Source organism: Uranotaenia lowii, chromosome 3 (genome assembly GCF_029784155.1).
Source record: "Uranotaenia lowii strain MFRU-FL chromosome 3, ASM2978415v1, whole genome shotgun sequence".
Classification (NCBI taxonomy): domain Eukaryota; kingdom Metazoa; phylum Arthropoda; class Insecta; order Diptera; family Culicidae; genus Uranotaenia; species Uranotaenia lowii.
The window spans coordinates 55512825-55529847 of NC_073693.1; positions in this window are offsets into that span (position 1 = coordinate 55512825).

Genomic DNA, 17023 nt, shown 5'->3' on the forward strand with positions numbered 1-17023 from the left:
GACAAAAATGACAAAAATGACAAAAATGACAAAAATGACAAAAATGACAAAAATGACAAAAATGGCAAAAATGACAAAAATGACAAAAATGACAAAAATGACAAAAATGATAAAAATGATAAAAATGACAAAAATGACAAAAATGTCAAAAATGACAAAAATGACAAAAATGACAAAAATGACAAAAATGACAAAAATGACAAAAATGACAAAAATGACAAAAATGACAAAAATGACAAAAATGACAAAAATGACAAAAATGACAAAAATGACAAAAATGACAAAAATGACAAAAATGACAAAAATGACAAAAATGACAAAAATGACAAAAATGACAAAAATGACAAAAATGACAAAAATGACAAAAATGACAAAAATGACGAAAATGACAAAAATGACAAAAATGACAAAAATGACAAAAATGAAAAATATGACAAAAATGACAAAAATGACAAAAATGACAAAAATGACAAAAATGACAAAAATGACAAAAATGACAAAAATGACAAAAATGACAAAAATGACAAAAATGACAAAAATGACAAAAATGACAAAAATGACAAAAATGACAAAAATGACAAAAATGACAAAAATGACAAAAATGACAAAAATGACAAAAATGACAAAAATGACAAAAATGACAAAAATGACAAAAATGACAAAAATGACAAAAATGACAAAAATGACAAAAATGACAAAAATGACAAAAATGACAAAAATGACAAAAATGACAAAAATGACAAAAATGACAAAAATGACAAAAATGACAAAAATGACAAAAATGACAAAAATGACAAAAATGACAAAAATGACAAAAATGACAAAAATGACAAAAATGACAAAAATGACAAAAATGACAAAAATGACAAAAATGACAAAAATGACAAAAATGACAAAAATGACAAAAATGACAAAAATGACAAAAATGACAAAAATGACAAAAATGACAAAAATGACAAAAATGACAAAAATGACAAAAATGACAAAAATGACAAAAATGACAAAAATGACAAAAATGACAAAAATGACAAAAATGACAAAAATGACAAAAATGACAAAAATGACAAAAATGACAAAAATGACAAAAATGACAAAAATGACAAAAATGACAAAAATGACAAAAATGACAAAAATGACAAAAATGACAAAAATGACAAAAATGACAAAAATGACAAAAATGACAAAAATGACAAAAATGACAAAAATGACAAAAATGACAAAAATGACAAAAATGACAAAAATGACAAAAATGACAAAAATGACAAAAATGACAAAAATGACAAAAATGACAAAAATGACAAAAATGACAAAAATGACAAAAATGACAAAAATGACAAAAATGACAAAAATGACAAAAATGACAAAAATGACAAAAATGACAAAAATGACGAAAATGACAAAAATGACGAAAATGACAAAAATGACAAAAATGACAAAAAAGACAAAAAAGAAAAAAATGACAAAAAGGACAAAAATGACAAAAATGACAAAAATGACATAAATAACAAAAATGAAAAAAATGACAAAAATTACAAAAAATGACAAAAATGACAAAAATGACAAAAATGACAAAAATGACAAAAATGACAAAAATGACAAAAATGACAAAAATGACAAAAATGACAAAAATGACAAAAATGAAAAAAATGACAAAAATGACAAAAATGACAAAAATGACAAAAATGACAAAAATGACAAAAATGACAAAAATGACAAAAATGACAAAAATGACAAAAATGACAAAAATGACAAAAATGACAAAAATGACAAAAATGACAAAAATGACAAAAATGACAAAAATGACAAAAATGACAAAAATGACAAAAATGACAAAAATGACAAAAATGACAAAAATGACAAAAATGACAAAAATGACAAAAATGACAAAAATGACAAAAATGACAAAAATGACAAAAATGACAAAAATGACAAAAATGACAAAAATGACAAAAATGACAAAAATGACAAAAATGACAAAAATGACAAAAATGACAAAAATGACAAAAATGACAAAAATGACAAAAATGACAAAAATGACAAAAATGACAAAAATGACAAAAATGATAAAAATGACAAAAATGATAAAAATGACAAAAATGACAATAATGAAAAAAATGACAAAAATGACAAAAATAACAAAAATGACAAAAATGACAAAAATGACAAAAATGACAAAAATGACAAAAATGACAAAAATGACAAAAATGACAAAAATGACAAAATTGACAAAAATGACAAAAATGACAAAAATGACAAAAATGACAAAAATGACAAAAATGACAAAAATGACAAAAATGACAAAAATGACAAAAATGACAAAAATGACAAAAATGACAAAAATGACAAAAATGACAAAAATGACAAAAATGACAAAAATGACAAAAATGACAAAAATGACAAAAATGACAAAAATGACAAAAATGACAAAAATGACAAAAATGACAAAAATGATAAAAATGACAAAAATGACAAAAATGACAAAAATGACGAAAATGACAAAAATGACAAAAATGACAAAAATGACAAATATGACAAAAATGACAAAAATGACAAAAATGACAAAAATGACAAAAATGACAAAAATGACAAAAATGACAAAAATGACAAAAATGACAAAAAATGACAAAAATGACAAAAATGACAAAAATGACAAAAATGACAAAAATGACAAAAATGACAAAAATGACAAAAATGACAAAAATGACAAAAATGACAAAAATGACAAAAATGACAAAAATGACAAAAATGACAAAAATGACAAAAATGACAAAAATGACAAAAATGACAAAAATGACAAAAATGACAATAATGACAAAAATGACAAAAATGACAAAAATGACAAAAATGACAAAAATGACAAAAATGACAAAAATGACAAAAATGACAAAAATGACAAAAATGACAAAAATGACAAAAATGACAAAAATGACAAAAATGACAAAAATGACAAAAATGACAAAAATGACAAAAATGACAAAAATGACAAAAATGACAAAAATGACAAAAATGACAAAAATGACAAAATTGACAAAAATGACAAAAATGACAAAAATGACAAAAATGACAAAAATGACAAAAATGACAAAAATGAAAAAATGACAAAAATGACAAAAATGACAAAAATGACAAAAATGACAAAAATGACAAAAATGACAAAAATGACAAAAATGACAAAAATGACAAAAATGACAAAAATGACAAAAATGACAAAAATGACAAAAATGACAAAAATGACAAAAATGACAAAAATGACAAAAATGACAAAAATGACAAAAATGACAAAAATGACAAAAATGACAAAAATGACAAAAATGACAAAAATGACAAAAATGACAAAAATGACAAAAATGACAAAAATGACAAAAATGACAAAAATGACAAAAATGACAAAAATGACAAAAATGACAAAAATGACAAAAATGACAAAAATGACAAAAATGACAAAAATGACAAAAATGACAAAAATGACAAAAATGACAAAAATGACAAAAATGACAAAAATGACAAAAATGACAAAAATGACAAAAATGACAAAAATGACAAAAATGACAAAAATGACAAAAATGACAAAAATGACAAAAATGACAAAAATGACAAAAATGACAAAAATGACAAAAATGACAAAAATGACAAAAATGACAAAAATGACAAAAATGACGAAAATGACAAAAATGACAAAAATGACAAAAATGACAAATATGACAAAAATGACAAAAATGACAAAAATGACAAAAATGACAAAAATGACAAAAATGACAAAAATGACAAAAATGACAAAAATGACAAAAATGACAAAAATGACAAAAATGACAAAAATGACAAAAATGACAAAAATGACAAAAATGACAAAAATGACAAAAATGACAAAAATGACAAAAATGACAAAAATGACAAAAATGACAAAAATGACAAAAATGACAAAAATGACAAAAATGACAAAAATGACAAAAATGACAAAAATGACAAAAATGACAAAAATGACAAAAATGACAAAAAAGACAAAAAAGACAAAAATGACAAAAATGACAAAAATGACAAAAATGACAAAAATGACAAAAATGACAAAAATGACAAAAATGACAAAAATGACAAAAATGACAAAAATGACAAAAATGACAAAAATGACAAAAATGACAAAAATGACAAAAATGACAAAAATGACAAAAATGACAAAAATGACAAAAATGACAAAAATGACAAAAATGACAAAAATGACAAAAATGACAAAAATGACAAAAATGACAAAAATGACAAAAATGACAAAAATGACAAAAATGACAAAAATGACAAAAATGACAAAAATGACAAAAAAGACAAAAAAGAAAAAAAAGAAAAAAATGACAAAAAGGACAAAAATGACAAAAATATCAAAAATGACATAAATAACAAAAATGAAAAAAATGACAAAAATTACAAAAATGACAAAAATGACAAAAATGACAAAAATGACAAAAATGACAAAAATGACAAAAATGACAAAAATGACAAAAATGACAAAAATGACAAAAATGACAAAAATGACAAAAATGACAAAAATGACAAAAATGACAAAAATGACAAAAATGACAAAAATGACAAAAATGACAAAAATGACAAAAATGACAAAAATGACAAAAATGACAAAAATGACAAAAATGACAAAAATGACAAAAATGACAAAAATGACAAAAATGACAAAAATGACAAAAATGACAAAAATGACAAAAATGACAAAAATGACAAAAATGACAAAAATGACAAAAATGACAAAAATGACAAAAATGACAAAAATGACAAAAATGACAAAAATGACAAAAATGACAAAAATGACAAAAATGACAAAAATGACAAAAATGACAAAAATGACAAAAATGATAAAAATGACAAAAATGATAAAAATGACAAAAATGACAATAATGAAAAATATGACAAAAATGACAAAAATGACAAAAATGACAAAAATGACAAAAATGACAAAAATGACAAAAATGACAAAAATGACAAAAATGACAAAAATGACAAAAATGACAAAAATGACAAAAATGACAAAAATGACAAAAATGACAAAAATGACAAAAATGACAAAAATGACAAAAATGACAAAAATGACAAAAATGACAAAAATGACAAAAATGACAAAAATGACAAAAATGACAAAAATGACAAAAATGACAAAAATGACAAAAATGACAAAAATGACAAAAATGACAAAAATGACAAAAATGACAAAAATGACAAAAATGACAAAAATGACAAAAATGACAAAAATGACAAAAATGACAAAAATGACAAAAATGACAAAAATGACAAAAATGACAAAAATGACAAAAATGACAAAAATGACAAAAATGACAAAAATGACAAAAATGACAAAAATGACAAAAATGACGAAAATGACAAAAATGACAAAAATCACAAAAATGACAAATATGACAAAAATGACAAAAATGACAAAAATGACAAAAATGACAAAAATGACAAAAATGACAAAAATGACAAAAATGACAAAAATGACAAAAATGACAAAAATGACAAAAATGACAAAAATGACAAAAATGACAAAAATGACAAAAATGACAAAAATGACAAAAATGACAAAAATGACAAAAATGACAAAAATGACAAAAATGACAAAAATGACAAAAATGACAAAAATGACAAAAATGACAAAAATGACAAAAATGACAAAAATGACAAAAATGACAAAAATGACAAAAATGACAAAAATGACAAAAATGACAAAAATGACAAAAATGACAAAAATGACAAAAATGACAAAAATGACAAAAATGACAAAAATGACAAAAATGACAAAAATGACAAAAATGACAAAAATGACAAAAATGACAAAAATGACAAAAATGACAAAAATGACAAAAATGACAAAAATGACAAAAATGACAAAAATGACAAAAATGACAAAAATGACAAAAATGACAAAAATGACAAAAATGACAAAAATGACAAAAATGACAAAAATGACAAAAATGACAAAAATGACAAAAATGACAAAAATGACAAAAATGACAAAAATGACAAAAATGACAAAAATGACGAAAATTACAAAAATGACAAAAATGACAAAAATGACAAAAATGACAAAAATGACAAAAATGACAAAAATGACAAAAATGACAAAAATGACAAAAATGATAAAAATGACAAAAATGATAAAAATGACAAAAATGACAAAAATGTCAAAAATGACAAAAATGACAAAAATGACAAAAATGACAAAAATGACAAAAATGACAAAAATGACAAAAATGACAAAAATGACAAAAATGACAAAAATGACAAAAATGACAAAAATGACAAAAATGACAAAAATGACAAAAATGACAAAAATGACAAAAATGACAAAAATGACAAAAATGACAAAAATGACAAAAATGACAAAAATGACAAAAATGACAAAAATGACAAAAATGACAAAAATGACAAAAATGACAAAAATGACAAAAATGACAAAAATGACAAAAATGACAAAAATGACAAAAATGACAAAAATGACAAAAATGACAAAAATGACAAAAATGACAAAAATGACAAAAATGACAAAAATGACAAAAATGACAAAAATGACAAAAATGACAAAAATGACAAAAATGACAAAAATGACAAAAATGACAAAAATGACAAAAATGACAAAAATGACAAAAATGACAAAAATGACAAAAATGACAAAAATGACAAAAATGACAAAAATGACAAAAATGACAAAAATGACAAAAATGACAAAAATGACAAAAATGACAAAAATGACGAAAATGACAAAAATGACAAAAAAGACAAAAAATAAAAAAATGACAAAAAGGACAAAAATGACAAAAATAACAAAAATGACATAAATAACAAAAATGAAAAAAATGACAAAAATGACAAAAATGACAAAAATGACAAAAATGACAAAAATGACAAAAATGACAAAAATGACAAAAATGACAAAAATGACAAAAATGACAAAAATGACAAAAATGACAAAAATGACAAAAATGACAAAAATGACAAAAATGACAAAAATGACAAAAATGACAAAAATGACAAAAATGACAAAAATGACAAAAATGACAAAAATGACAAAAATGACAAAAATTACAAAAATGACAAAAATGACAAAAATGACAAAAATGACAAAAATGACAAAAATGACAAAAATGACAAAAATGACAAAAATGACAAAAATGACAAAAATGACAAAAATGACAAAAATGACAAAAATGACAAAAATGACAAAAATGACAAAAATGACAAAAATGACAAAAATGACAAAAATGACAAAAATGATAAAAATGACAAAAATGATAAAAATGACAAAAATGACAATAATGAAAAAAATGACAAAAATGACAAAAATAACAAAAATGACAAAAATGACAAAAATGACAAAAATGACAAAAATGACAAAAATGACAAAAATGACAAAAATGACAAAAATGACAAAAATGACAAAAATGACAAAAATGACAAAAATGACAAAAATGACAAAAATGACAAAAATGACAAAATTGACAAAAATGACGAAAATGACAAAAATGACAAAAATGACAAAAATGACAAAAATGACAAATATGACAAAAATGACAAAAATGACAAAAATGACAAAAATGACAAAAATGACAAAAATGACAAAAATGACAAAAATGACAAAAATGACAAAAATGACAAAAATGACAAAAATGACAAAAATGACAAAAATGACAAAAATGACAAAAATGACAAAAATGACAAAAATGACAAAAATGACAAAAATGACAATAATGACAAAAATGACAAAAATGACAAAAATGACAAAAATGACAAAAATGACAAAAATGACAAAAATGACAAAAATGACAAAAATGACAAAAATGACAAAAATGACAAAAATGACAAAAATGACAAAAATGACCAAAATGACAAAAATGACAAAAATGACAAAAATGACAAAAATGACAAAAATGACAAAAATGACAAAAATGACAAAAATGACAAAAATGACAAAAATGACAAAAATGACAAAAATGACAAATGACAAAAATGACAAAAATGACAAAAATGACAAAAATGACAAAAATGACAAAAATGACAAAAATGACAAAAATGACAAAAATGACAAAAATGACAAAAATGACAAAAATGACAAAAATGACAAAAATGACAAAAATGACAAAAATGACAAAAATGACAAAAATGACAAAAATGACAAAAATGACAAAAATGACAAAAATGACAAAAATGACAAAAATGACAAAAATGACAAAAATGACGAAAATGACAAAAATGACAAAAAATGACAAAAATGACAAAAATGACAAAAATGACAAAAATCACAAAAATGACAAAAATGACAAAAATGACGAAAATGACAAAAATGACAAAAATGACAAAAATGACAAAATGCAAAATGACAAAAATGACAAAAATGACAAAAATGACAAAAATGACAAAAATGACAAAAATGACAAAAATGACAAAAATGACAAAATGACAAAAATGACAAAAATGACAAAATGACAAAAATGACAAAAATGACAAAAATGACAAAAATGACAAAAATGACAAAAATGACAAAAATGACAAAAATGACAAAAATGACAAAAATGACAAAAATGACAAAAATGACAAAAAATGACAAAAATGACAAAAATGACAAAAATGACAAAAAATGACAAAAATGACAAAAATGACAAAAATGACAAAAATGACAAAAATGACAAAAATGACAAAAATGACAAAAATAACAAAAATACAAAAATGACAAAAATGACAAAATGACAAAAATGACAAAAATGACGAAAATGACAAAAATGACAAAAATGACAAAAATGACAAAATGACAAAAATGACAAAAATGACAAAAATGACAAAAATGACAAAAATGACAAAAATGACAAAAAATGACAAAAATGACAAAAAGGACAAAAATGACAAAAATGACAAAAATGACAAAAATGACAAAAATGACAAAAATGACAAAAATGACAAAAATGACAAAAATGACAAAAATGACAAAAATGACAAAAATGACAAAAATAACAAAAATAACAAAAATGACAAAAATGACAAAAATGACGAAAATGACAAAAATGACAAAAATGACAAAAATGACAAAAATGACAAAAATGACAAAAATGACAAAAATGACAAAAATGACAAAAATGACAAAAATGACAAAATGACAAAAATGACAAAAATGACAAAATGACAAAAATGACAAAAATGACAAAAATGACAAAAATGACAAAAATGACAAAAATGACAAAAATGACAAAAATGACAAAAATGACAAAAATGACAAAAATGACAAAAATGACAAAAATTGACAAAAATGACAAAAATGACAAAAATGACAAAAATGACAAAAATGACAAAAATGACAAAAATGACAAAAATGACAAAAATGACAAAAATGACAAAAATGACAAAAATGACAAAAATGACAAAAATGACAAAAATGACAAAAATGACAAAAATGACAAAAATGACAAAAATGACAAAAATGACAAAAATGACAAAAATGACAAAAATGACAAAAATGACAAAAATGACAAAAATGACAAAAGACAAAAATGACAAAAATGACAAAAATGACAAAAATGACAAAAATGACAAAAATGACAAAAATGACAAAAATGACAAAAATGACAAAAATGACAAAAATGACAAAAATGACAAAAATGACAAAAATGACAAAAATGACAAAAATGACAAAAATGACAAAAATGACAAAAATGACAAAAATGACAAAAATGACAAAAATGACAAAAATGACAAAAATGACAAAAATGACAAAAATGACAAAAATGACAAAAATGACAAAAATGACAAAAATGACAAAAATGACAAAAATGACAAAAATGACAAAAATGACAAAAATGACAAAAATGACAAAAATGACAAAAATGACAAAAATGACAAAAAATGACAAAAATGACAAAAATGACAAAAATGACAAAAATGACAAAAATGACAAAAATGACAAAATGACAAAAATGACAAAAATGACAAAAATGACAAAATGACAAAAATGACAAAAATGACAAAAATGACAAAATGACAAAAATGACAAAATGACAAAAATGACAAAAATGACAAAAATGACAAAAATGACAAAAATGACAAAATGACAAAAATGACAAAAATGACAAAATGACAAAAATGACAAAAATGACAAAAATGACAAAAATGACAAAAATGACAAAAATGACAAAAATGACAAAAATGACAAAAAATGACAAAAATGACAAAAATGACAAAAATGACAAAAATGACAAAATGACAAAAATGACAAAAATGACAAAAATGACAAAATGACAAAAATGACAAAAATGACAAAAATGACAAAATGACAAAAATGACAAAAATGACAAAAATGACAAAAATGACAAAAATGACAAAAATGACAAAAATGACAAAAATGACAAAAATGACAAAAATGACAAAAATGACAAAAATGACAAAAATGACAAAAATGACAAAAATGACAAAAATGACAAAAATGACAAAAATGACAAAAATGACAAAATGACAAAATGACAAAAATGACAAAAATGACAAAAATGACAAAAATGACAAAAATGACAAAAATGACAAAAATGACAAAATACAAAAACAAAAATGACAAAAATGACAAAAATGACAAAAATGACAAAAATGACAAAAATGACAAAAATGACAAAAATGACAAAAATGACAAAAATGACAAAAATGACAAAAATGACAAAAATGACAAAATGACAAAAATGACAAAAATGACAAAAATGACAAAAATGACAAAAATGACAAAATGACAAAAATGACAAAAATGACAAAAATGACAAAAATGACAAAATGACAAAACAAATGACAAAAATGACAAAAATGACAAAATGACAAAAATGACAAAAATGACAAAAATGACAAAAATGACAAAAATTACAAAAATGACAAAAATTACAAAAATGACAAAAATGACAAAAATGACAAAAATGACTAAAATTACAAAAATGACAAAAATTGCAAAAATGACAAAAATGACAAAAATGACAAAATGACAAAAATGACAAAAATGACAAAAATGACAAAAATGACAAAAATGACAAAATGACAAAAATGACAAAAATGACAAAAATGACAAAAATGACAAAAATGACAAAAATGACAAAAATGACAAAAATGACAAAAATGACAAAAATGACAAAAATGACAAAAATGACAAAAATGACAAAAATGACAAAAATGACAAAAATGACAAAAATGACAAAAATGACAAAAATGACAAAAATGACAAAAATGACAAAAATGACAAAAATGACAAAAATGACAAAAATGACAAAAATGACAAAAATGACAAAATGACAAAAATGACAAAAATGACAAAAATGACAAAAATGACAAAAATGACAAAAATGACAAAAATGACAAAAATGACAAAAATGACAAAAATGACAAAAATGACAAAAATGACAAAAATGACAAAAATGACAAAAATGACAAAAATGACAAAAATGACAAAAATGACAAAAATGACAAAAATGACAAAAATGACAAAAATGACAAAAATGACAAAAATGACAAAAATGACAAAAATGACAAAAATGACAAAAATGACAAAAATGACAAAAAATGACAAAAATGACAAAATGACAAAAATGACAAAATGACAAAAATGACAAAAATGACAAAAATGACAAAAATGACAAAATGACAAAAATGACAAAAATGACAAAAATGACAAAAATGACAAAAATGACAAAAATGACAAAAATGACAAAAATGACAAAAATGACAAAAATGACAAAATGACAAAAATGACAAAAATGACAAAAATGACAAAAATGACAAAAATGACAAAAATGACAAAAATGACAAAAATGACAAAAATGACAAAAATGACAAAAATGACAAAAATGACAAAAATGACAAAAATGACAAAAATGACAAAATGACAAAAAATGACAAAAATGACAAAAATGACAAAAATGACAAAAATGACAAAATGACAAAAATGACAAAAATGACAAAAATGACAAAAATGACAAAAATGACAAAATGACAAAAATGACAAAAATGACAAAATGACAAAAATGACAAAAATGACAAAAATGACAAAATGACAAAAATGACAAAAATGACAAAAATGACAAAAATGACAAAAATGACAAAAATGACAAAAATGACAAAAATGACAAAAAATGACAAAAATGACAAAAATGACAAAAATGACAAAAATGACAAAAATGACAAAAATGACAAAAATGACAAAAATGACAAAAATGACAAAAATGACAAAAATGACAAAAATGACAAAAATGACAAAATGACAAAAATGACAAAAATGACAAAAATGACAAAAATGACAAAAATGACAAAATGACAAAATGACAAAAATGACAAAAATGACAAAAATGACAAAAATGACAAAAATGACAAAAATGACAAAAATGACAAAAATGACAAAATGACAAAAATGACAAAATGACAAAATGACAAAAATGACAAAAATGACAAAAATGACAAAAATGACAAAAATGACAAAAATGACAAAATGACAAAAATGACAAAAATGACAAAAATGACAAAAATGACAAAAATGACAAAAATGACAAAAATGACAAAAATGACAAAAATGACAAAAATGACAAAAATGACAAAAATGACAAAAATGACAAAATGACAAAAATGACAAAAATGACAAAAATGACAAAATGACAAAATGACAAAATGACAAAAATGACAAAATGACAAAAATGACAAAAATGACAAAAATGACAAAAATGACAAAAATGACAAAAATGACAAAAATGACAAAAATGACAAAAATGACAAAAATGACAAAAATGACAAAAATGACAAAAATGACAAAAATGACAAAAATGACAAAAATGACAAAAATGACAAAAATGACAAAAATGACAAAAATGACAAAAATGACAAAAATGACAAAAATGACAAAAAATGACAAAAATGACAAAAATGACAAAAATGACAAAATGACAAAAATGACAAAAATGACAAAAATGACAAAAATGACAAAAATGACAAAAATGACAAAAATGACAAAAATGACAAAAATGACAAAAATGACAAAAATGACAAAATGACAAAAATGACAAAAATGACAAAAATGACAAAAATGACAAAAATGACAAAAATGACAAAAATGACAAAAATGACAAAAATGACAAAAATGACAAAAATGACAAAAATGACAAAAATGACAAAAATGACAAAAATGACAAAAATGACAAAAATGACAAAATGACAAAAATGACAAAAATGACAAAAATGACAAAAATGACAAAAATGACAAAAATGACAAAAATGACAAAAATGACAAAAATGACAAAAATGACAAAAATGACAAAAATGACAAAAATGACAAAAATGACAAAAATGACAAAAAATGACAAAAATGACAAAAATGACAAAAATGACAAAAATGACAAAAATGACAAAAATGACAAAAATGACAAAAATGACAAAAATGACAAAAATGACAAAAATGACAAAAATGACAAAAATGACAAAAATGACAAAAATGACAAAAATGACAAAAATGACAAAAATGACAAAAATGACAAAAATGACAAAAATGACAAAAATGACAAAAATGACAAAAATGACAAAAATGACAAAAATGACAAAATGACAAAAATGACAAAAATGACAAAAATGACAAAAATGACAAAAATGACAAAATGACAAAAATGACAAAAATGACAAAAATGACAAAAATGACAAAAATGACAAAAATGACAAAATGACAAAAATGACAAAAATGACAAAAATGACAAAAATGACAAAAATGACAAAAATGACAAAAATGACAAAAATGACAAAAATGACAAAAATGACAAAAATGACAAAAATGACAAAAATGACAAAAATGACAAAAATGACAAAAATGACAAAAATGACAAAAATGACAAAAATGACAAAAATGACAAAAATGACAAAAATGACAAAAATGACAAAAATGACAAAAATGACAAAAATGACAAAAATGACAAAAATGACAAAAGACAAAATGACAAAATGACAAAAATGACAAAAATGACAAAAATGACAAAAATGACAAAAATGACAAAAATGACAAAAAATGACAAAAATGACAAAAATGACAAAATGACAAAAATGACAAAAATGACAAAAATGACAAAAATGACAAAAATGACAAAAATGACAAAAATGACAAAAATGACAAAAATGACAAAAATGACAAAAATGACAAAAATGACAAAATGACAAAAATGACAAAAATGACAAAAATGACAAAAATGACAAAAATGACAAAAATGACAAAAATGACAAAAATGACAAAATGACAAAAATGACAAAAATGACAAAAATGACAAAAATGACAAAAATGACAAAAATGACAAAAATGACAAAATACAAAATGACAAAATGACAAAATGACAAAAATGACAAAAATGACAAAAATAACAAAAAATGACAAAAATGACAAAAATGACAAAAATGACAAAATGACATAAATGACAAAAATGACAAAAATGACAAAAATGACAAAAATGACAAAAATGACAAAAATGACAAAAATGACAAAATGACAAAAATGACAAAAATGACAAAAATGACAAAAATGACAAAATGACAAAAATGACAAAAATGACAAAAATGACAAAATGACAAAAATGACAAAAATGACAAAAATGACAAAAATGACAAAAATGACAAAATGACAAAAATGACAAAAATGACAAAAATGACAAAAATGACAAAAATGACAAAAATGACAAAAATGACAAAAATGACAAAAATGACAAAAATGACAAAATGAAATGACAAAAATGACAAAAATGACAAAAATGACAAAAATGACTAAAATTACAAAATGACAAAAATGCAAAAATTACAAAAATGACAAAAATGACAAAAATGACAAAAATGACAAAAATGACAAAAATAACAAAAATGACAAAAATGACAAAAATGACAAAAATGACAAAAATGACAGAAATGACAAAAATGACAAAATGACAAAAATGACAAAAATGACAAAAATGACAAAAATGACAAAAATGACAAAAATGACAAAAATGACAAAAATGACAAAAATGACAAAAATGACAAAAATGACAAAAATGACAAAAATGACAAAAATGACAAAAATGACAAAAATGACAAAAATGACAAAAATGGCAAAAATGACAAAAATGACAAAAATGACAAAAATGACAAAAATGACAAAAATGACAAAAATGACAAAAATGACAAAAATGACAAAAATGACAAAAAATGACAAAAATGACAAAAATGACAAAAATGACAAAATGACAAAAATGACAAAAATGACAAAAATGACAAAAATGACAAAAATGACAAAAATGACAAAAATGACAAAAATGACAAAATACAAAAATGACAAAAATGACAAAAATGACAAAAATGACAAAAATGACAAAAATGACAAAAATGACAAAAATGACAAAAATGACAAAAATGACAAAAATGACAAAAATGACAAAAATGACAAAAATGACAAAAATGACAAAAATGACAAAAATGACAAAAATGACAAAAATGACAAAAATGACAAAAATGACAAAAATGACAAAAATGACAAAAATGACAAAAATGACAAAAATGACAAAAATGACAAAAATGAACAAAAATGACAAAAATGACAAAAATGACAAAAATGACAAAATGACAAAAATGACAAAAATGACAAAAATGACAAAAATGACAAAAATGACAAAAATGACAAAAATGACAAAAATGACAAAAATGACAAAAATGACAAAAATGACAAAAATGACGAAAATGACAAAAATGACAAAAATGACAAAAATGACAAAAATGACAAAAATGACAAAAATGACAAAAATGACAAAAATGACAAAAATGACAAAAATGACAAAAATGACAAAAATGACAAAAATGACAAAATGACAAAAATGACAAAAATGACAAAAATGACAAAAATGACAAAAATGACAAAAATGACAAAAATGACAAAAATGACAAAAATGACAAAAATGACAAAAATGACAAAAATGACAAAAATGACAAAAATGACAAAAATGACAAAAATGACAAAAATGACAAAAATGACAAAAATGACAAAAATGACAAAAATGACAAAAATGACAAAAATGACAAAAATGACAAAAATGACAAAAATGACAAAAATGACAAAAATGACAAAAATGACAAAAATGACAAAAATGACAAAAATGACAAAAATGACAAAAATAACAAAAATGACAAAAATGACAAAAATGACAAAAATGACAAAAATGACATAAATGACAAAAATGACAAAAATGACAAAAATGACAAAATGACAAAATGACAAAAATGACAAAATGACAAAAATGACAAAAATGACAAAAATGACAAAAATGACAAAAATGACAAAAATGACAAAAATGACAAAAATGACAAAAATGACAAAACAAATGACAAAAATGACAAAATGACAAAAATGACAAAAATGACAAAAATGACAAAAATGACAAAAATGACAAAAATGACAAAAATGACAAAAATGACAAAAATGACAAAAATGACAAAAATGACAAAAATGACAAAAATGACAAAAATGACAAAAATTACAAAAATGACAAAAATGACAAAAATGACAAAAATGACTAAAATTACAAAAATTACAAAAATTGCAAAAATTACAAAAATGACAAAAATGACAAAAATGACAAAAATGACAAAAATGACAAAAATAACAAAAATGACAAAAATGACAAAAATGACAAAAATGACAAAAATGACAAAAAATGACAAAAATGACAAAAATGACAAAAATGACAAAAATGACAAAAATGACAAAAATGACAAAAATGACAAAAATGACAAAAAAAAGACAAAAATGACAAAAATGACAAAAATGACAAAAATGACAAAAATGACAAAAATGACAAAAATGACAAAAATGACAAAAATGACAAAAATGACAAAAATGACAAAAATGACAAAAATGACAAAAATGACAAAAATGACAAAAATGACAAAAATGACAAAAATGACAAAAATGACAAAAATGACAAAAATGACAAAAATGACAAAAATGACAAAAATGACAAAAATGACAAAATGACAA